We start from the raw sequence: 23,875 nt of genomic DNA, 5'->3' as shown, positions 1-23,875 counted from the left end.
CAGGCACCCCTTTCTGAGAATTTTTAATGGGGAGGTTAACAGTATTTGGAAAAAGCAATGAGAATCAAGGACACACATCTCACCCCGGGTACCACAGTACGAAAAAAATCGTTCACTTGAAAGGGTTGTGGGAGAAGTGGTGTCTACAAAGGAGATTTAGATTTCAGTTAGGACAAGCTAATGAAGAGAGTAATGGGGGAAAAGGTTGTGTATTTAGGAGACTTTCCTTAGACTTGACTGTGAGAACAAAGACCAGAAGAAGGGTTTAGGGGATCTGACTAGGAAAAGATGGGTGATGGAGCCCAACTAAGGAATATATGGAGCAGTGTGAGGTAAAGAGAGGTGGGATACCATGAAGGTGAGCTCAGCTCTGACCACCTGCCTTCCTGCATTTAGTCCCCAAGCAGTTTGAAGTGGTGAGGTAAAAAGGAATATTGAGCAGAGCTTGGGGCCTGGAGAGGGTCCCAACAGAAGTGTGCAGAGCTCTATGGGTCTCCCTTTAATCTTGCCATGGAACAACTATAGGGGTTCAAAAGAAACTCTATGGGCTTGTTTTCAATCAAGTAGATGCTAAATAATAATTGGCTTTATTCACTTATCAATTATTTATGGATGCCTACAATGTATAGGGCACTGTTCTAGACCCTGGGTAAACAAGTATGGCCTCTGTTCTGGAATTTACAGTTTAGTGGAAGATGGACAGTTCCTAGCTCCAAAAAGAGAGACAGGAAGTAAAACAGGAGATGTATACTAAGGTTTTCTTATTTTCTGAATTAACTTATGAGACTGATGGAGGTGAAACTGAAATCATGAGGCTGATGCTCAAAAGCCACTCAAGAAATTACTCATTACTTAATAATCATAATCTCTCAATATATGTCATTTTCTTGTGGGTATGCAGTCCTTCTCTTGAGTTATTTTAAGCTGTAATTTACCAAGCACTGTCATTTAAATATGAGAAAATGTATGGAAGCCAATTTGGAAGAGATACTGGGTATGAGCAAATGGGAAAGACCCATGCTCCATTTCATTTTTCTGGGTGGAGGCGGTGCATAGTTGCCCACAATGGAATGTTGAAGTGCCTTCTGCTGGAATGTGCCCTGAGCTTGGTTAGTCACACTATAAAATGTAAATCCAGGTACTTAGGACCATATGCTCAACTTCAAGTCTGTATATTCCCTCTGTACTATGTTGGGTCCCTATGACTCAGCAGTTGAACATGAGGGAAAGAATGCCAAACTCATAAAAGAAGAATGTGATCCATGGGAAGAGCATGGCTGACAGGAGAGTACTTGCCAATGAGAAAATACCATATTTTTTATGCAGTTCGGGATTTTTTTAGGCAACGCAAGAGGAAGGAATGAATGGTGCATCTCAAACTCCATCACAAGAATGTGATGCTGCTTCCAGTGAATTCACTGTCCCAAGAGAAAGCAGTCTTGTAAATTTCATGTTAAGGCCAGGAATGCCAAGAGTGAGGTTTGGATACGTTTTTAAAATTTCCCAGCCAACCTACCAATTGGAAAACAGGGCAACTTTTGCTCTTGAGGGTGAGAAGCTAAATGTATCAATGATGTCCCTTTCCCTCCTCAGCTCAGGGACTTTACTGCCAGTATTCCCTGGGAGTCTCCTGGCCTAGAGGAAATTTTTAAGCAAAAATAAGAGCAATTAACACCACTTCTCAGCAAGACTAGGGATTTCTAATGTAACCATTTTGAGAAAAAACTAATAACCCACCCAAAAGGTAAAAGGGGCAAGGAAAATTCTGTTCACCCAGAATTCTTCAAGCTTCTCTTTAGACCAGTCCATCCATCCATCTATCTATCTATTTGTCCATTTAGTTATTTACTTAGCAATCACTGACTGAGCAGTTATCAGTTATCTCACTGGGGTTCACTGGTCAATAAGGCACAGTTCCTCTTCTTGAGGAACTAATTCACAATGTAGTAACAAACACCAGACAACTACATGGGCCATTTCCATGCTACCTGGCAGCTGTTGTGATAGAATTAACACAGATACTATGGGGAAACATGATAGGGTAGGTGAATCAGTGTTAAGAGTCTTTGAGGAGGGGATATCCATGCTGAGATGGAAAAGGAGTAAAAGGCAAAGGACAAAGGAGAAGACGAATGTTGATAGAAAACAAGGATGTGCTATTCATTCCTGGGTAAAACCCACAACTACTGGGTTTGCACCTCAGTTCAAGTCCCAGTGGTTTCTGCAGGAGCAAGGGATCTCTTGCAGCTACTACTCTGGCCCAAAGCAGTGAGGCTAGTAATGGTGGGGGAGGGTGGGGTGATATAAATGTTTTCAGAAGATAATCTGAAAGTTTAGTGATGAAAGCTGGAACCATATGGTAAAATTCTTCCCTTCAAAACTGACACTGAGGCCAGGACCTAAAAGGGAATGAAATTAGTAAGTAAGAAAATAAAGATGAACATTCCAAGTACAGCAAATGCCACATGTTGAGGCAGACAGTGTGTTGTAGTACAGAGCACAAGGGAAGAGCCTAGCAAGAAGAGGCAAGGAATTTAGTGGGTGAAGACTAATAAGGTCTAGTAAGGTGGTCCAAATTTGTGAAATATTATTTTGAGTATCTCCCAAAGTGACAGACCTTTGGCCTATGAAGGTAATTACTGAAAGCAGCTAAAAGTCATTTGGAACCCAAAGTGATCAACAAAGTGGTGAATAGTCTAGAAGAGTTTTTTTAAATCCAAAACAAGGTTTGCATTGTGAAGTGATAAGATAAACACTCTTTTATTATAAGCTGTCTCTGAAGACCATCCAAAAAAAAAAAAAGGCTCCTAATATGCTCTCAGAAACGGTATCTTTTTAAAATAAGTACAGAACCCCCAGAAAGTGACTTCTTTAAAGTAATAGCACTCAATTTGATGCTTGTTACCTCAGCTGAGTTCTTCTTCTTCTTCTTCTTCTTCTTCTTCTTCTTCTTCTTCTTTTTTGAATCAGCTTAGTGAAATCTGATCACCCAGGTGTGTCCCCTGACAGTTGATTAGATATTTATGAAGATGGCATTAACATCGAAAAGCACACTCTAGATTTTGGAGCAATGAAATGATTAAGTCTTTGTGAAGGATATAACTGGACCACTCCCCTTCTTCAGCTGTCAGTCTAAGCAGTGTCCTTATTTTTTCCTAGATTCCCCCCTGAGTTTCTCGCATAGGCAGAGTAGGGACAATGATGATTTTGCATCATTAACAGCCACAAAACCTCTCAGGAAGTTCCCTCTTGGTTTTACACAAGTGGTTTGACAAGTAGCAAACTAGGGCATAGATATGATGGGGCATACCATCTGAGACTTCCCAGATTTTTATCACACAGTAAGGGTGGGACAGGGGAAGCATTTTGATCAAGGAAGTTTTCATTCAAAAATGAATTACAGTTGGCTATTTAACTGAAACGTGGATCAAGATGTGGGGCTTAAAAGTCCTGGTTGAGTACTCTGGGCCCTTTTCCTGGATTTCAGAGAATCATGGTTTATTTTGTTATGTTTTGTTTTAAAAAAGGAAACAGAAAGGGAACATGACATCTGATCAACAAACACTCAAAGAGTTCACACTTAAAACATTTGTTGTCTGTCGATCTACAATGCAGAACTAAAAGGAATGAATAAGAGTCAAGGAGAGGTACATTTCAATTTAGTACATGGAAGAATTTCTGTAATAATTAAAACTATTTGAAAAAGAGATTGTTTATTAGGTAAGGGACCCCCAGCTTCACCCCTCCAGTCCCTCCCCATCACTAGAAGCATTTAAGCAGAGCTGGGCTAGATATACAGGATGGCCTCCTACACCTGCCAGGGGAAGGGAGAGTTAGTTTAGCACAGATTCTGAAATCAGGGGAGCATTCTAGCAATACAGACCTATTGAATTAGGATCTAGGGTAAGAGAAGGGGAGTCTAGTAATCTGGACTTTTAACAAGCTGCCCAAGTGATCTAATGGGCAGCTATCCAGGCACTAGCACTCTACCTGGAGTATGTGAACCACTGGTCTAAAGACTATTTTCTGACCACTTGGTGAATTCTCATCATCTCTTGCTCTCTCCCACAAAACCTGTGTGTTAGTGTCAATGATGGAAATCCATCATTTTACCATTCTGGTTGGGAATTACTGTCTTATTAGATGACCTTTGAGAATCTCTTCTTATTCTAAGATTTAATGATTTAAGATTAATTTATTAATTCTTAAATATGCCACTAAGGTAGAAAAAAAACACAGACTTGGGTTGAATGCATTTGGACTGTCTGGAAAGCAATTTTCTGACCTGGACAATATTAAACTCTGAAATAGACTGTGGGACATCTCTTCTTCAGGATCTTGCAAACAGGAGACACTTGGGGAAGAATTTAGGAAAGGCCACTGTGAAATGCGGGAACGACTGGAAAAAAAAAACCTGGAAGTCCTAAACATGGCTAACGTAAGAACAGCAGTATTTGGAGTAAACCCTTACTCCCACTTCCTTAATGGAGCTACAGAAATAGATGCTTCCCAACTGAGGAATAAACAGCATGTCTGGGATAAAAGCCAAGTTGGAACCCAGAGGTCCCCATCTCCACTTCTTAATACCTCAGTTTTTGTTTTGCTGTAATAAGCCATTTCTTGTCACTGCTTTGACTGATAATCCCAGCATGGTGTAATGGAAGACTTTCCTCTCATGAAACCACTCTCATGGGGAGGGATAAGTGAACTATTTGCTTAGGAAGCCCTCCTTAGAAACCAAACTCCAGTGAAAAGGGAAATTGCTTCTCTAAAACGGGCAAGTAAGAGGTGAGCTCCACTACTGAAATAAACTCCCCACCCCCCACAGCCCAAGTTCTCACTAGTCTGTATTTTCCTCAGCTCAGTTATCCTTTCTGCTCTGCAGCAGAAAACCCTCATCTGAAGAAATGTTGGTAGAAAAATTCTCTTTTCTTTTTGCCTGCTTCTGCTTGGATAGGATAGGATCTAAAAGAAAACCCAAGCTGGCTCTCTTCTGCAACTGCCCAAGGGTTCAAATGATCTCACAAACTACACCTTTCATTTAAAATTCAGAGGATTCCACTAGGAATTTCCAAATAGGCTGTGCATAAAAGTAAGGGCAATCCTATATTGATTTGCATCAAAGTAACATTGATTTGCAAGAGATTCATCAACTAGTGGAAAAAACATCACTGAAAAGAATTCTATATTCTAAAGCTATATCTGTGCCTCCATGGACAGACCATAGAAGCAATTCTTTCATGTGATCAGTATAATTTCTATACAAATAACCTATAAAAAATTTTGTGTCCCCAAGAAGGAAGAAGCTTGAGTAGGTGTTGGTATGAAATTCCTCCTTCCTTAATGGTTCGCAGTATATTTCTTTTTCTCTGATGACTCCCTCCTGTGAGGTGGAAATTCACCTCTGTTTCATCATTAAGCCCTGAGAAGTATGGCTGTGATAGCAGTCATATAACTTTAAAGCAATGAAAGACCTTATTTGCTAGAATTATGGCAGGAACACTACACCCCTCTTCAGAAACTCAGACACTTCCAGGTTTATAGGAGAGGGCAGCAGAGGGGCTGCTGGGTCAGACTGGTGAGGAGGAACCAAGTGGAAAACAGTACCACTCTGAAGACACTGGAGAGAAGGGGATTTGGAGAAAGGGACTGACTTTTAATAACCACCATGAGTAATGTGGGGGGAGGACAGAAAGAGATGACCAAAAAAGATTTCAGGGGGTTTGCTGTATGGTGTCCTGTACAGAAAGTCTCTGTGGCCTCCTACACCCCAGTAAAACTCTATGTAAGACTGTCAACACTTGGGGGCACCAGGTGAGGATTCTTTGTAAGTGGCCCTTTATAGTGATGTGGTTTAAGGCCAGCATGATGGAAAGGACAGCTGGTCTGAGCTTTTACACTGATTAAATAATCATTCAAACCAGGTTTATTTCTGAGGTAAGCTCAGGAGGGCAAACACACATTTGAAACGTTTTTGCTCAGTTACTGAGTCTTAGTTATAGGTGAGTCAAAGCTGAGGCAGATATTCTGTAGAATTCTAATAAGATCTTTTAAACTGGCAAGCTTATACATGTCACATCTTTCACTGTGACTTTTAACTTTTAATTTTATTGCCATTTTAAGAATATATGTACACACACATAGTTTTTGCTTGTTTCTCATTTAGACAAAGGAAGTGAGGAGAGGGAGAGATATTAAGAATCTGTGGCCAATGCTCTGGACTCAGTTTTTGAAAACCCAAAATAGGAGTAGTGATAATCATCTACCTAACTTACTTCCTCATGATTTAACCTAAAATATATATCTTTTAGGTTTATTTATTTTGAGAAAGTGCACAAGCAGGGAGGAGCAAAGAGAGAGGGAGAGAGAGAATCCCAGCAGATTCTGTGCTGACAGCATGGAGCTCAATGCAGGGCTTTATCTCACCAACTTTGAGACTGTGACCTGGGCTGAAATCAAGACTGAGCCACCCAGGCACCCCTCCACCACAAAATATATTTAAACGGAAGGGGACAAGATGGTTTGCACAAGAAATCATAGATATACTTTATTATAGTCATAGTCAAGGAGGTCAATAATTAAATCAACTTCATGGTAATAAAATTCAAAATAAAAATTGACAGATTTGTTCCTTGTGTGAAAAAAAGTTTTACAGCTTAGATCAAGACCCACTGTCATGGTGAGGTACTGCAAGTATTCCCCTTATAATCAGAAACTGCATTAAAATAACCATTATCAACATCATTACTCAAGATTATTCTGGAATTACTAACTCCCATGACTAGGCAAGAGAAAGAAAACCAAACCCATAAAAGACGAGGTAAAATTACATTTTTTCCGCAAATAATAGATACATATATCTAGATTTGAAAGCCTCAGGGTCAATTAAAAAACTACTACAACAACAAGATGTATCGGCATAGTGACTAGCTAAAAAATTAATTCACAACAATCAATAGTCCTCCAATACAAAAATGAGTGACAAAATATAGTGGGGGAAAGATATCATCTACGATTTTTTTTTAAAAAGGAAATACCAAGAAACAGACAATAAAAAATATGCAGAACTATCTAAACAAAGAAGAATGCCAGTCACATAGTTGGCCCTCAATAAATATGTTGTTGGGCAAAGGCATAAAAGAATGAATTGAAGCCAGAATGATGAAAACCACTTTGCGCTGGTAGAGGTAGAGAGATCTATGAACTCACAAAAGGGAATCTAGAGGCAACCCCAAATCTACATGGGAAATCAGCATAAGATAAAGATGGTACTTGAATCAGTAAAGAAAGATGGATGACTCAATAAATGATGCTTTGATAAATAGCTAGCCATTTATTTATTTTTTTAATTTTTTTTTAACGTTTATTTATTTTTGAGACAGAGACAGAACATGAACAGGGGAGGGTCAGAGAGAGAGAGACACAGAATCTGAAACAGGCTCCAGGCTCTGAGCTGTCAGCACAGAGCCCGACGCGGGGCTCAAACTAACAAACTGCGAGATCATGACCTGAGCCGAAGTCGGCCGCTTAACCGACTGAGCCACCCAGGCGCCCCTAGCTAGCCATTTAGAGAAACAAAAAAGCAAATAAAACTAGATTAGTATTTCACCCCTTATATCAAAATAGATTCTTGATGAAGAAGAAAATAAAACTTTATTTTATCATATGAACAGGCCTTGCTTTCTAAACAGAATCCAATCCAGAAACCTGAATTAAAAAAAATCTAAAAATTAAGATGTTTAAAAATTCATCAACACCAAGAAACAAATCGCCACAAACTAAGTAGAGGTATGATGATCTTGGAAGTTAAATTGGATCTGGATTAATTTGTAATAGAAACTGAGTGAAGGAGGCAGTCATGAAAGCAAGAAAAACAGAAGATACAAAGCCAAGAAGATGAATAAAATGATTGAGTATAAGGTATAAGGGCAACAGAGGAGAAACAAAAGAGCACCTCAGGAAACAAATGGAAAGCTTGAGTCATTAAATGGTTCACTTTGTTTTGACTGAGGCTCACTCAGAAGCACATCTGCTACTCCCGAGCATATCAGTATGGTGATCCTGGTATTTGGATGAAGTTAACCATGATGCAGCTGAATAGGTACACGTCTAGACTAGAACTGACAATGTGTGGCCTCCATTAGGTAAATGATTTGGTTACACTTCATACCAAAATACTAAAAACAGCAATAGGTGTTGTACTTTATGAGCACTATCAGTGGCAGCAGGTTTCTCCAAGCACAGATCCGAGGCCAGGCTGATGATAACCTGTGGGGTAACAGCAGAAGCAGGACTCAGTAGAATAGGCACTCCTCTTGGTGTTTTCCAATGAAGCTACTGCCACACTCCCACCAGCTGGTCAGCTCATTACCCTTTACACAGATGTAGGTGGAATATCCTGGAGCCACTTAATACCACAGGCAGCTTTGGAATAAACATTCTCTCTGGTACTGAATGAGAACTTAGCCAGGAAAATATGAAATGAGTGGGGAACTGTTTCTGTCCTTTGCCCTCTTAAGTGAAGTTTTCAACATGTGGATGCATAAAACAAGGACCAAGATTGATACGAGGGAGTTTCCACGGAAGTTCAGGATGGGAGATGTTGTATTTGAGGTTTTGGCATAAACCATGCAAACTTGCTTGTGTCTCTGGCAATTGAACTCAGTTGTGGGTGTTTTAATCTCTCTCTAGGTTCCTGCGGCAGAGGCCATGGTTAGTTACTATCTACAACCCCAAAGGGCCAGAGGAACACACACCCATTTTTATATCCCACTTTTCCTTTTATTGGGATGCATGATATTTGTACCTATTCTGAATGAAAATAATCAAGTCTGGGCTCCTGAGTCTTGGCCCTTCCAACACCACTAGATCAAGTCAGAACAAATTCATTTTTATGAGGAACCACTCCTGGCTTGAATTAAAATTTTTGCTAATCCTCAACGAATTATAGCTTCAAGACTTTTGTCATCAATGGAGCCTCTTTTTTGGTACCACTGGTAACAAACCCATTAAATTCACACTCCAAATGAGGTGATGAGGCAAGACTATCAAGTACCCCCTTCTATCTGCTGTATCATCTCACCCCTGCACTGGCACACCCACCATCTCCTGGCTCTACATACACTTTTGCAATCTAGGTTTGAGATGAAAGCCCCTGTTCTGTGGCAATCAATTCCCACCAGATGAAAGCCAGAAAAGAAACTTCAGAGGAAAATTCTGGATATCTACTGAGCCACAATGGACACATTTTTCTAACTACCCAAAGGATAGTGATTATGGCAAATATAAAAAACCTCAATGAATGAATTTAACCTTTGTTAAATTCAATGAGAACATTTTTATATCTCAAGGGCAGAAGTACAGTTAAAAAATTTGAAGGCTTTTTAACTTAGGTGTAAGTAATTTACCTAGCTCCTTATCCCTCCATTGAAAGACGTAGCCAACTTGTTCCAGAGATTTCCCATATGAAAATCAAGAGGGAAATATTGGAGGCAGGTTCTCAGCAAGCTTTCAGAGTCACATGTGAGAGCAGGATGTATGATGAATACACAGGAAGGAAGCAATAGTTCCCAAAGTGATTATGAGGCCTTGTAGGCAGAAAAGGAAATGATGGTTTCTAAATGTAGAAAAAAAAAAAAACACTTTGGCCCTTGCTGATAGGAACTCACCCTCAGGCAGAAGACAGAGTCAACACTTGCTCTTTCCACATGGTTGGGCAATGGTGGTGTGGAGCTCTGAGATGAGCGGGCACATAACAGCTAAGACAGTGAACTCAGCACATTCAGTGGCCATAATGTTCACGTATCTCATCTGAGCCTTACAGCTATAGCTAGCTTGCTCACCAGAGCCTTGAGGATTCAAGAGTGTACAATTATGTATGTGTTTTTCCATTGTCATGGTGTCTAGTCCATGTAAATGGAGATGCTATCCCACAGAATGCCCTGGTGATTTTACTCATTGCTGAATTTGCCACCCTCCATCACTATCTACATTTCTATATGTCTTGACCTGTTTTGACATGTCAAAAAAAATCCCCTATAAAAATGTCATACATGAAAACAGTCCTTTACATAATTTTAGCATTTTCTTTACTTCCAATTTACATCTTAACCAATGTAAATTTATAAAACACAATTTTATTTGGTGATAATTAAGATACCTGAGCCAAGATAAATGTTATCAAGGTTTTAGATTCCTTTGTTTGCAACTGTCCCATCCACTCTGAATACTTTTTCTTTTTTTTATTTTTTAAACTTTACATCCAAATTAGTTGGCATATAGTGCAACAATGATTTCAGGAGTATATTCCTTAGTGCCCCTTACCCATTTAGCCCATTTCCCCCTCCCACAACCCCTCCAGTAACCCTCAGTTTGTTCTCCATATTTATGAGTCTCTTCTGTTTTGTCCCCGTCCCTGTTTTTGTAGTATTGTTTCCCTTCCCTTATGTTCATCTGTTTTGTCCCTGAAAGTCCTCATATGAGTGAAGGCATATGATTTTTGTCTTTCTCCGACTAATTTCACTTAGCATAATACCCTCCAGTTCCATCCATGTAGTTGCAAATGGCAAGATTTCATTCTTTTTGATTGCCAAGTAATACTCCATTTATATATACGCCACATCTTCTTTATCCATTCATCCATCGATGGTCATTTGGGCTCTTTCCATACTTTGGCTACTGTGGTATAAACATGGGGGTGCATGTGTCCCTTCACAACAGCACACCTGTATCCCGTGGATGAATGCCTAGTAATGCAATTTCTGGGTTGTAGGGTAGTTTTATTTTTACTTTTTTGAGGAACCTCCATACTGTTTTCCAGAGTGGCTGCACCAGCTTGCATTCCCACCAACAATGCAAAAGAGATCTTCTTTCTCTGCATCTTTGCCAACATCTGTTGTTGCCTGAGTTGTTAATGTTAGCCATTCTGACAGGTGTAAGGTGGTATCTCATTGTGGTTTTGATTTATATTTCCCTGATGATGAGTGATGTTGAGCATTTTTTCATGTGTCGGTTTGGCCATCTGGATTTCTTTGGAGACATCCTATTCATGTCTTTTTCCCATTTCTTCACTGGATTATTTCTTTTTTGAGTGTTGAGTTTGATAAGTTATTAATAGATTTTGGATACTAACCCTTTACCTGATATGTCATTTGCAAATATCTTCTCCCATTCTGTCAGTTGCCCTTTAGTTTTGCTGATTGTTTCCTTCGCTGTGCAGAAGCTTTTTATTTTGATGAGGTCCCAGTAATTCATTTTTGCTTTTGTTTCCCTTGCCTCTGGAGACGTGTTGAGTAAGAAGTTGCTGTGGCCAAGAGGATTTTGATGGCTTCCTGTCTTACGTTTAGGTCTTTCATCCATTTTGTGACGTGTTGAGAAAGAAGTTGCCTGCTTTCTCCTCGAGGATTTTGATGGCTTCCTGTCTTACGTTTAGGTCTTTCACCCATTTTGAGTTTATTTTTATGTATGGTGTAAGAGAGTGGTCCAGGTTCATTCTTCTGCATGTCGCTGTCCAGTTTTCCCAGCACCACTTGCCGAAGAGACTGTCTTTATTCCATTGGATATTCTTTCCTGCTTTGTCAAAGATTAGTTGGCCATATGTTTGTGGGTCCATTTCTTGGGTCTCTATTCTGTTCCATTGATCTGAGTGTCTGTTCTTGTGCCAGTACCATACTGTCTTGATGATTACAGCTTTGTAGTATAGCTTGAAGTCTGGGATTGTGATGCCTCCTGCTTTGGTTTTCTTCTTCAAGATCACATTGGCTAGTCACGGTCTTTTCTGGTTCCATACAAATCTTAGGATTGTTTGTTCTAGCTCTGTGAAGAATGCTGGTGTTGTTTTGATAGGGATTGCATTGAATATGGAGATTGCTTTGGGTAGTATCAACATTTTAACAATATTTGTTCTTCCTATCCAGGAGCATGGAATATTTTTCCTTTTTTTTCTTCAATTTCTTTCATAAGCTTTCTATAGTTTTCAGTGTATAGATTTTTCACCTCTTTGGTTAGATTTATTCCTAGGTATTTTATGGTTTTTGGTGCAACTGTAAATGGGATCAATTCCTTGATTTCTCTTTCTGTCACTTCATTGTTTGTGGATAGGAATGCAACCGATTTCTGAGCATTGATTTTATATCCAGCAACTTTGCTGAATTCATAAATCAATTCTAGCAGTTTTTTGGTGGAATCTTTTGGGTTTTCCATATAAAGTACCATGTCATCTGCAAAGAGTGAAAGTTTGACCTCCTCCTAGCCAATATGGATGCCTTTTATTTCTTCGTGTTGTCTGATGGCTGAGGCTAAGACTTCCAATACTATGTTGAATAACAGTGGTGAGAGTGGACACCCCTGTCTTGTTCCTGACCTTAGGGGGAAAGCTCTCAGTTTTTCCCCATCGAGGATGATATTAGCAGTGGGTCTTTCATATATGGCTTTTATGATCTCAAGGTATGCTCCTTCTTTCCCTACTTTCTTGAGGGTTTTTATCAAGAAAGGATGTTGTATTTTGTCAAATTCTTTCTCTGCATCTATTGAGAGGATCATATGGTTCTTGTCCTTTCCTTTACTGATATGATGAATCACGTTAATTGTTTTGTGGATATTGAACCAGCCCTGCATCCCAGGTATAAATCCTGGTTGGTCATGGTGAATTATTTTTTTAATGTATTGTTGGATCTGGTTGGCTAATATTTTGTTGAGGATTTTTGCATCCATGTTCATCAGGGAAATTGGTCTATAGTTCTCCTTTTTGGTGGGTTCTCTGTCTGGTTTTGGAATCAAGGTAATGCTGGCTTCATAGAAAGAGTTTGGAAGTTTTCCTTCCATTTCTATCTTTTGGAAAACCTTCAAGAGAATGGGTGTTAACTCTTCCTTAATGTTTTGTAGAATTCTAATTAGCTACCTTTCTAGAAAGCTACAGCTTACCTGCACCCTGACACTTGACATTTTCCTACAAGATTCCTCTAAGGTCTCTATTTCCTAGGCTTTGAGACTATTTTGTATTGTTTGTCAAATGCCATACTTATGTCTGTGTTCTTTTCTCCTTAACAAATATAAAATTCTAATGGGCTAACTCAATAAATCAGGCACAGGCCCACTAAATACTCCTGAATTTTTGGCCTCTCTTTCTCAAGATCCAAACAGTTTCCTCAGAGGCCAAATTGCTTGATAGCTTCGTGGGTATCTAATGAGGTGGACAGGGTGAGACAACAGGCATAGTAGGGCCACTTAATGTAGTTCATTGTTTTTGATGCTGGGTTTTTTCTGACTTATCATTATTTTTTACATTTCTCACTTGTGCAGATCACCTGCTAGGCACCTCCAGCTTATACTTAAAGAACTGTATTAGAATCAGTAATGTTCAGGATGATTAAGTAGATTTACATGTCTTTTGTGAATAGATGGCAGTTGGATCCAAAATTATAGAATACAAATTGAGCACAGAAATGGTCATCTATATTGATAGAGATGAGGTTTCAGGTTGAGCCCCTATAGCAGATACCACTGGTACTCTTCCCAGATCCCCTCTAGTCTTTTCTCATGTTTCTGTGTATCCTCACCAACTTCTGTATGCTTTTTCTTCTAGTGCTCCCACCTAAGACTCCCCACAGGTACTCTCCTAGCCACCAGAGCTGTTTTTCTTAAAAGGGTAGGAAGCCAAAGAAGTCTTAGAAAGTGTATTCCCCCCCCACCACCACCACTGTTGTTAGCTAATGACTGAGTAGTGCTGGAATATGAAAGCCCAGCTCTCTTACATAACTCATAACCTGTAGTTTCCTTTAGGATCATACTGAAGCTACTCTGTAGGGCACTTTGCCTGAAATGGTATTCTTTCTTGACTCAGTCCCCTCTCTCTCTTATTTTCCTCAGTTTCTTACTGAGATCTGAGATTTCCAATCTAAGATAGCCTTTAACATGATTAGAGGTAAGGGTTACCAGAAATAGAGAATTTCAGTGCAGACTGTCACGCAAGAGAAGCCAACATTAAAAAGGATATTGATGGTAGTTTGCGGTATACAAAGCTATATGGGGATTAAATGGTTAAAATGGTATTTAAGCTATTCTGAATTTGACAGTGATTAGGTCACTACATACACATGAAATACAGTCTTCATAGATTAGAACAAATCCATACTGGATTATAGAGAGATCTGTAGAAAAACAGCCATTAGAAATTCATAGTTTACAATCAGGAAAACAGATTAATTCCTGGGGGAAAGTATTCCATTCCCATACTTATTCTAATATTTTAGTCACAAATATACATTGAATATCTACAATACATACAAAACACTCTGCTAGGCACTTGTAGTTAGCAAAACCAATAGAGCTTAGAGTTTAGTGGAGAAGGCACACTAAAAACTAATCACATGTACAAAAAAAAATGGGTAAGCATTGCCTTTGTTAAGTGCCTTGAACAATATCTGCAAAGATCTATGAGAGCACATAACAAGAATCCAGACTTAGGCTAAAGGGTCTTGGGTTGGCATCCTCAAAGTAGGAGTGTGTAAGCTGAATCTTCAGTATCAGAAAAGTTAACTGGGCAATGGACAGGAAAGAGCATTCTACAACAGATCAGCATATACAAAGCCCTTGAAGCAGTAGGAAAACATTCTTCAATTTAAGAGAGAAACTAGTTTTTACCAACTATTAAGAAAATCTCTCAAAAGGATTCAACTTTTGGTGTTCTTTAAGAATTCCAAATTCTTTGATTCAAAACTTTCCTAAGATACACAAAAATAAACAATCTAACTTTCATCTGGGGGTAATTCAGACATTAGGCTTATGCAATTCAGTCATTTAGATAAATAACCATGAGCACTTATATTTTAATTTCAACTCAAACTATTTTTGCATTACTTAGAAACACTGTGATTAGAAATTCCATTGGAGAGAGCAGAAGTTTACCTCCTCTTGAGCTCAGGGGTGCTCTGAAATCCTAGGTTGGTCTTTCAGCTCTGAAACCCTAAGGACTGGAAGCACCACTTTTAGTGTGGATCACCTTGAAGACATAGGGGGAAAAACCCTACTTCCAGTTCATGAAGATTGAATAACACTTTACTGTCTCACTTGTTACCTGCTCAACATTTCAGAAAGAAAAGGAAAAATTATGCTTTCAGGTGAGGATATATAGCCAATAGTTCATTTAGAAAGACTAAAAGTAAAGTGGCATTTAGGAAAGAAGGAAACCCAGACTACCAATGCTCAATGAAGGCATGGGCATTGGACTGGGTAAAAACTTCTAAAGAGTAATAATGGAATTCCCATGGGTTGAAAGAGTTATGACTTGACTAGCCTAAAAATTAATGGTGAATTTCCCTCCAGATTTTTCTCCATGCAAAGACTCATTTGTTGTGACTAAATTTCTTACTCCCCATTTCAGTTTTAATAAATAAATTTTCCCTAACTGAAGATGAAGGTATATAGATTTAAAGGATTGGGGAAGGAAGGTAATGATCTGCAAGGATTCTTATGAAACCCACAAAAGTAAACTTAAATCCCTTTATGAAGGGAAATGATATGTTCATTTCACAATGGCCAAGAGAGAGTGCATTCTTTTCTAATTAGTTATATACTTTGACCTATCCTTAACTCTTACTTCTTAGGAGTATATGAAGAAATTTTCAGAAGTTTAATTAAAAGTCTTAAAGATGCCCTAAAATAATTATATCAGCCCATAAAAATATGACTTCATTGTATATTCTCTGGCTCAAGTTACTTACCAGTGCCAGCCTAATATCACAGTTGGGTCAAAAGGCAGTCACCACCCTCTCTCAGTAGAAACATATTATAAACATATGTGATATTACATATGTTTGTACATGATATTACTTTTACAAAACTCTAAATCAAGTTTTCAATTCTATTCCAAATATTAATGCACCAACCAGTATTTTTAAATTTGGGCTAACTTCATGAAGGTTCTGAGCCAGTGAAGTTGTATTAACTTCAAAACACAAATATTGTTATATGACCCTCAGAAAAATTGAGTATGAAGTATCTTTAGACATTTTTGTCTTCAATGAATCCCATGAAATTTTTATATGTCTGGTTATTTTCTAAGGTAACTTCTATCTCATTTGTAATGAAATATAACCCATAAAAATCACAACTGATCCACTACCTAGTTAAAAACAAGCTTACACAGTTAGAAAATGACCTGGCATTTATACTGGTTCAGTCTGCTATGAATAATTAGGAGAATCGTACAAAACATTAAATCATGAAAAAGCTTTGTGTTACATACTGGTATTGCCACATGTGGTTTTACGAATATTTTACAGCTGCTCTACTAGTTCTTCATTGACATATCCAAATACTCAATGACTAATGATGACACTGGTAGACATAAACTAATAACAGTTTTAGTCACTGAATCTTAAAACTGGTTAATGTACATTCTGAAACCCACTTGAAACATAAGAAGTTTGTTTAATTTTACCACAGGGACAATACTTTCAAGCCTTTGCTAAGGTCAACACCGCACCATGTTTTCATCATGACATTTAATTTTCATACAAGAGAAACTAAATGAGCTGATTTTTGAGCTCAGCATGCTGGTAGCAGCTTCTGGCCTGTTCAGAAATTATTTATTCCTAGGCTGAAGAATGTCAAACATATATTTTAGATAAGACATCAGTTATCTACATTATAATCCTAACAAAACCAGTTCAAATTTTCAAAGAATCGTGAAAATACTTATTTGTATTTTAAAAGTCATTTTAAATCACTTTCACTAACTTGAGATATCCATACTTTATAATACACACACACACATACACACACACATTGATGAATATAACCAAGTTGACACAGTCAGTTTCAGGCATAGTTGTTAAATCTCATTGAAAATAGAACCCTCTTTTCACTATGTTCTTTTCCTCAATTTTATTATAATCTAAGGTAAGGCAATATTATAGCATGCTGACTGTTACATGATTCAACAGAAAATTCAAAGTGAAAGGCATCAAATTTTATTCTGATTCCATAATTAATTCATGCATTGTTAAACAGTTTTGTTTGGGGGTGTTTTAACATTGGAAATGAACTTTTAGAAAAATTTGGCAGCACTACAACTTCAGTGCTTTGCTTTATCTATGCTGACTATATATCAAAATAAAAAATTCAGAATTACAACTGTCAACTCTCAGTCATTGACACTAATAGTGAATGAATAAAATATATAACATATACAAATATATATTATATAATTTATTTATAATTAGCATCTACTTAAAATCCGAAGTCCTTTGCTGTATTTATTACACCGCCGTCTCAACAATGTGTTTCTATCAGAACTTCTAATAAGTAGCAAAATTGACTTTCATCTTTTCTATTCACTTTACACTTTCCTCTCTAAGGTTTTCATGATCAAGGATACAAGTCTAAAAATCTCTAAACCAGGAAGAGAAGAGCAAAGATTCTAAAAGCTTTCAACAGAAACAATTCAAAAGAGTTAGTTCTTGATCATCTGGTTTGTGGTATGCACGGTTCTCTTGCATTTCTTTCCTTTTTTAAGTGATTGGAAAAAGCAGACATCAGAGTCTTGATGGATCCTCCACTAATTCCAGAGGTCTAAAAAAATATTCTGAAAGGTAATAATTCTAATAAAAGCAAGTGTCACCTACACATTAGTAACTCATTTATAAGTGGGAGGGAATACTTCTTGTTTAGTTAAACATTCCTTCCAGCACATAGTAACTGAGCATCATTTGGGTTGTATTGTGGAAAAGTGTAAGTTGGGAAAAGGAGTAGAGAGTTCTCAGGCGAAGAGAGCCAGGACTCAGAGGCCACCTACAAGTTTGTGAAAGAGTCAGGGATGCCTTGATGAGGACGGTCAGAGGGGAAATAGGGAGCAATGTTAAGTAGAAAGATGCTTTTGAGGTAAAATTGAGAGGACCTGACCAGTTGATTTAACGGGGTGAAGGAAGAGGAGAAGTCTGGATGATTCCAGAATTTTCAACTCAGATAATGGAGGAAATAAGGGGATTAGTAATAAGGAAAGACAATGCAAGAAGAACAGGGCATTTTAGGTTTCTCTGGGGTGGTGACATGTAGAGAAGAGATAATAAATTCTAAATTAGACCTGAGGTAATCTGCAGGAGGAAGACAATGGAAGAAATTTCTAGGAATCAGTTATAAATGTGAATCTCTAGTTCAAGGGAAGTTTAGGGTAAGGGTAAAAGACATGTTTTAGGGCATACAGGTTAGAGCTGAAGAGAGAACTGTTGGAAACAGTCCAAGTAAGAGCGAAGGGCAAGAAGAGAACAGAACATGGAATTCTGATAAATAATAAGAGACAGAAGAAGAGTCAAAAGAGTAGTAGAGAGGAAGAGAAGAAGAAGAAACAGAATCTATCTTGAAGTTGAAGGAGGAAGACTTTCAAGAAAGAAGAAGTGGTCAATAATGTTAAATACCATAGCCAGATTCAAAGAATGAGAATGGCAAAGAAGCCACTGGATTTGGGAAATAGGATTTTTTCACCAGTGACCTTTGAGAAGGTCAGATCAGAAGGGGCAGAAGTCAAATTTCAGTGAGTAATAATGCATGAAAGGTAAAAATGTAGAGATGGCAAGTAAGTCCTATATCAATAAACCAGGTAGGAAAGAAAATAAATGGTGGTTAAGGGATGGTGTAGAGTTTTCAGAAAGGGGAAATAATAAACATATCTGTGGGTTGAGTGTTTGGAACTTATGGAGGGAGGGAGAGAGAGAAAGAGAGGGGGGGGAGGGAGGGAAATGGAGATGCAAAGAATGGAGTGAACTGATGAGACACAATTCCTAAGGATGCAAGAGGGAATGGGACCAACAATTTAGGTGGAAGAATTCACCTAGCAATTCAGAAGTATCTCCTCCACTTCAATAAGGGGAAATAGTGAGTGAAAATATGGGTATAGTATAGGAACATTTTTACCCAATAGTGTTTCTTTTTTCAATGAAGCAGGAACCTGGGTCACCTGCTGAGGCTCTGAGCAGAGTGGAAAAGTTTGGTGTGTTTTCTGTGAAGAACAGGAACAGAAGCTACTTGGGAAGAATAAAGGAATAAAGAACTGTTCAGCAAGGTAGACTGAGATTAGGGATGATACATCTGTCATGAAATGAATCATGCACTTTTTCTCCAGGAGGTTACAGCAGACCTAAATCAGAGCCAGAATAATCACAACACTAAGTCTCAAGCTCAATGTTTTCAGTTAGCAGCATAATGGGGAGATAAGAAAAGCTGTATGAGATACAGAGATGATGTACTTGGAAGGAAAGTGAAGGCAATTAGGGACATGGGGAAATAGATCTAATAAATCAGATCAAGGGAGCTAGAATTCAAATTTATTTTAATGATGAGCTTTACTGAGAATGAGGGAGAGATATATAGAAGGATAAGAGGTTGTGGTCAAAAGGGAAATTTCAGAGTGTAAGACTTGAAAGGTCACACTCTTCCAGGTGCTGACCCAGTCCAAGGCATATCCACATAAGTGTGTTGCTGAGTAGAGAGGATGAGATAATTGGAGAAGAAAGATAAAGTTACTATGAGGATGTTAGATAAACCATCAGCATAAAGAATAGAATGGGATGTTGAAGACCAACTGTGTCCCAGTTATTAAATTATACATCAGGTATGGGGAGTAGCCTTCAGTTGGACAAATGACTACAAAGAGAGTGACAAAAGGGGGAAAATTCAATTGCAATTAACAATATGTTAGTTAAATCACATAGGGTATGAAACTTCAGCCACTTGACTCTCATGAGAAAAGATTATTGCAGAGTTAAATGGCATGACTTTCAGTGGAGTACAGGCTGTTGAGCTAAGCGCATAACCAGGAAGAATTTGAAGGTGAGCAAAGAAAGCAGACCCAGCCTCCCAGGCTCAAGAGAAGGAGCTACAAGAGAATCAGTGCTTCTACCTAAGGAGGTTTTAAAGGAAGTGGTATTACTGAGAAGACAGGTGAATAAAGAATATAGATAAAAGGTGGAAATGGGAGAGATTTCAGGATAGGTGTTATTGAAGGGATAAAAACATAGACTTACCAAGAGTTTGGTGTGTGTGCATAATATTAAAGCATAATACAAAAACAGCCTTCCTACATAATTTAAGCAGAGGACTAGAAGATAGAAAATACATTGCTTTTTAAAATTATAGCATCTTTAAAGTCTAGAGCATTATAAGTACTCCTGAAGTATTTCATAAATGAATGAGTTAAGTAATTGAAATATTTTATCTATCTATAATGAACAGGAGATTTGGGATCATTTGACTACCACTGGTTTATACTGAGCCAACTGCACCCTCTAGTTTTATTGCTGTTGGCTCAAAGTTTATTCACAAAAGCCTGAGTTTAAAGATACAGCCGGTGACTATAGATGTAAATAAAGTTAATTAGATACAAGGGGCTTATGTACATTGCTTAAGCCTCTTCTTGAGCCAACCTAGCTTTATAAAAATAGATATGTTTCTTTCTAAAATTCCATGGTTTTTGAAAGATGTTCCAGAAAAGATAAATTCATTGGAGGTAATTTAGAAACCATCAGAGAAGCCAAGACTAGGAGATGTAATACCATGTTGAGGCTCTACTGTCTAATTTCAACAGAGCACTATTGCTTTTATCTACTTATATTTGGTATTTCTTTTTCTTTTAATGTTTATATTTATTTTTGAGACAGAGAGAGACAGAGCATGAGTTGGGGAGGGGCAGATAGAGAGGGAAACACAGAATCTGAAGCAGGCTCTAGGCTCTGAGCTGTCAGCACAGAGCCTGACACGAGGCTTGAACTCGTCAACTGCAAGATCATGACCTGAGCCGAAGTCAGATGCTCAACCGAATGAGCCACCCAGGCTCCCCCTTTGGTATTTCTATAATTAGATTTTCTTTCCTTTATCTATCTTTTTTTCTTTTCTTTTTTCTTTTCTTTTCTTTTCTTTTCTTTTCTTTTTTTGTTTCTTTCCTTTTCTTTTTTTCTTTTCTTTTCTTTCTTTTGTTTTCTCTCTCTCTCTCTCTCTCTCTCTCTCTCTCTCTCTCTCTCCCCTTCTCTTTCTTTCAAAGGTTGTGTTGTGGAGGGATGTTATTTCTCTGAAAAGAGCACAGATTTTCAAGTCTAACTAATAGTCCAGGGCTCACAAAGAGACTAGTGCCTGTAAAATCCCTGATTTGAAAGTGTACTCTGGGAGTATGGGTGAGGCAGAGGTAGACCTGTCCTTACAGAGCATGCAGCCCAGATTCAGACCAGATCAATGCCTGACACTGGATTTCAGTAGAGCCAGGTTGTAAATTATATAGGGTCTGAAGGAAGAAAATTTCTCTGGAGAATGATGAGATTATCCTAGTCCTCAAAAACTGTTTCAAATAATGAAATTTTTCAAATGCAAAATCTATCAGATAGTAAAAGTCATACACATGGGGAGACAAGGTAACATAGGTGAAAACCAGCACAAACAACAGATACAGAAATAGACCCATAAGAGCTCCAAATACTATGGTCATCAGATACAATTTTAGAATAAATCTGCTTGTTATTTTCAGGGAGATAAAAGATAATATGGAGATTTCAGCAGGGACTAGGGATTACATTTTTTTAAAGTAGCAAATTTGAAAAGAGCTCTATAAAAAATCCTACAACATTGAGGACAACCAGAAAACTGGACTTGTCCTACTGCCTCAAAAAGTAAATCTCCTTGATGGTATCAGAGAGCTAACAAGGCAGTGAAGAATTACAGGGGAATAGATACATAGATGGACACTTGATTTATACCCAGTGCGGGAAAACATATTTTTTAAAAATAAATAGTGTTGGGACAATTAAATGTCTATAGGAAAAATGTGAAACTTGACCCTACTTCTTCACCCTGTACAGAAAAAAATCAACTCCAGATATATTCATGACTTTGGAGTAAAGAAAGAATTAATGAGGTTATTAAAAGCACTAACCATAAAGAAAAAGCATACTAGCTGCAAACAACATGGAGACAAGGAAAATTTGAAGATAAAGAGAAAAAGAAAGTTGATGGTACAAGTTCCCTGAAGATCCAGGAGTGGAATCAGAGGGGAAACATGGGTGGAAATGCTGGTTATGCAAAAAGAAGCAGGTTATCTCCCTGGAATCCAAAGGGAGAAGGCAAAGATACAGCTCAGATGCAGGTAAGCTTGCAGATGGCATTGCATGAAGATGGGCAGTTCCTACCTATAGATTTTTACTTTTTTGGCATAGTAGAAGGGGAGAGAGGTAACGTGTTGAGCCTGTGGGACAATGTAAGAGATAGGACAGGTAAGAGGTTTGAGGACAGCGGATAAGCTCTTCAATAGTCATTATTAGAAATGGGAGGTAGAACTGATGAAATACTTGGCTGTTTAGCAGTTAAGATTTAGCACCATGTTTTTATCATGACACCAATTTAGCTCAGTAGGCTGGACATAAAAAGAGAGAGAAAACAGTTGGATTGACATATATGATGAATAGTTTGGGTCTTATCAAACTAGTAGAATGGAGGGTCAACAGCCAAAGGTGTTGATCCAATTAATTATTAAATAATATTAATAAAAGTGATGTATTATGTAGTTTAAGCTACATGGAAAAGGAAAAGGACAGGGAGGGGCTGACTGCTTGGGGATTAGGAGGGATCAAGAGACTGGTGATCCTGTTGAGGTATGAGAATAGACAGTAAAAGTAATCAAGTGATAGAATTGGAGGACGAGAAGATGAGAGTCTATGACATGGGATTAGAGTATCTGAATTTAAGATTTTAAAGGAGAGTATGGGTGAATGATGTCAAGATCCAGTGTGTGATCACTGGAGTATGTGGCTTATGTGGAATATACATAAAGGTCACTGGAGTGGAAAATACCAAGAACTTGAGAGGCCAGGGTGTTATACGGTCTTCCTATGTACATAGTGAATTCACCAAGAATGACAGCAAGGTGGGCATATGGGAGAACACTATGAGCCAGGCATAACAGGAAGACAACAGATAAAAGCAGAAAACGATTCTATACTGAACCAAGTTATATACAAAGATTTCTCGTAAGACAAATTTAGATCTCTATCCATGTCTCTCTCTATCTACCTATCTACCTAATCTCTATCATGTCTATCTTAACACTATCGGTCCATAACTGTTTATACATGTATAATAGGTGGACATGCTAAAGATTCTTTGCAATGAAGTAACTGGCTTGTGAGTGTTGTTACTGATGGGTAGATACTATTGTAATTTTTCATACATCTTGAAAAATGACATGATTGATTCTAATGCTTTAATATACTAAGATGTTTGTACACAGTTTTAGCTGAATCACATATTGGCCTTTTCCCTCCCCTGCCACTTACGAGAAAAATTCTTCTGACTACATCATTGATCAGTATCCTGATTCTATTCATAAACATAATACTGCAATTCTTTCTAATCCTTTATCACCTCTGTTGATAAAATGGAAAAACATTCTATCTCCAATTACATACTATTGAACCCTGGGGTAAGAAACAATAGTGTTTTATCTGAGAAGGTATTAGAAGTAGGCTGAATGAGGTAGAAGAGGCTGTGTGTGGACTTCCTCAAATATTTCTGGCCTAGAATTCCATTTCCAATTCAAGCTTTTGGAGTAAGCTCTGATTGATCTCTCTCTAGGTTTCTTTAAAAAGGCAAATACCCACATCAAAAGGATAACCGATAAACTCCTGTCATGTTGGTATAAAACAATTTATCAGATCACTCTCCTACAAGATCCCTACAGGGTAGGAAGACCAAGCAAACATGGAACAATCAGGAATTTTCAAGGAGACAAGCACTGGCTGAACTGAAGATGCAGCTATAACGCCTTTGTCTTTTCTGCTTTATTCAAAGGCTTTTCCAAAAAAGGGGTCATGTATTCTCATATGCTTGCCCTCTTTAAAAT

General features: G+C 38.1%; 1 long non-coding RNA gene across 2 annotated transcripts in view; it reads right to left on the bottom strand.

Annotated features, from left to right (window-relative positions):
• Window positions 1-23,875, bottom strand: part of LOC125155256 (uncharacterized) — a 315,444-nt gene that overhangs the window by 84,635 nt on the left and 206,934 nt on the right. The window contains exon 4 of one of the 2 annotated variants that reach the window (XR_007148104.1): window positions 7,832-8,268. The exons of the other annotated variant lie outside the window; for it this stretch is intronic. This is a non-coding gene — a long non-coding RNA (uncharacterized LOC125155256). Of the gene's footprint in view, window positions 1-7,831; window positions 8,269-23,875 lie in introns of those variants that run through there. 2 annotated transcript variants of the gene reach the window in all.

Source organism: Prionailurus viverrinus, chromosome F1 (assembly GCF_022837055.1).
Source record: "Prionailurus viverrinus isolate Anna chromosome F1, UM_Priviv_1.0, whole genome shotgun sequence".
Taxonomy (NCBI): Eukaryota; Metazoa; Chordata; class Mammalia; order Carnivora; family Felidae; genus Prionailurus; species Prionailurus viverrinus.
The sequence above is the reverse complement of the archived record's forward strand: the minus strand, read 5'-3'. Positions and strand labels throughout refer to the sequence as shown.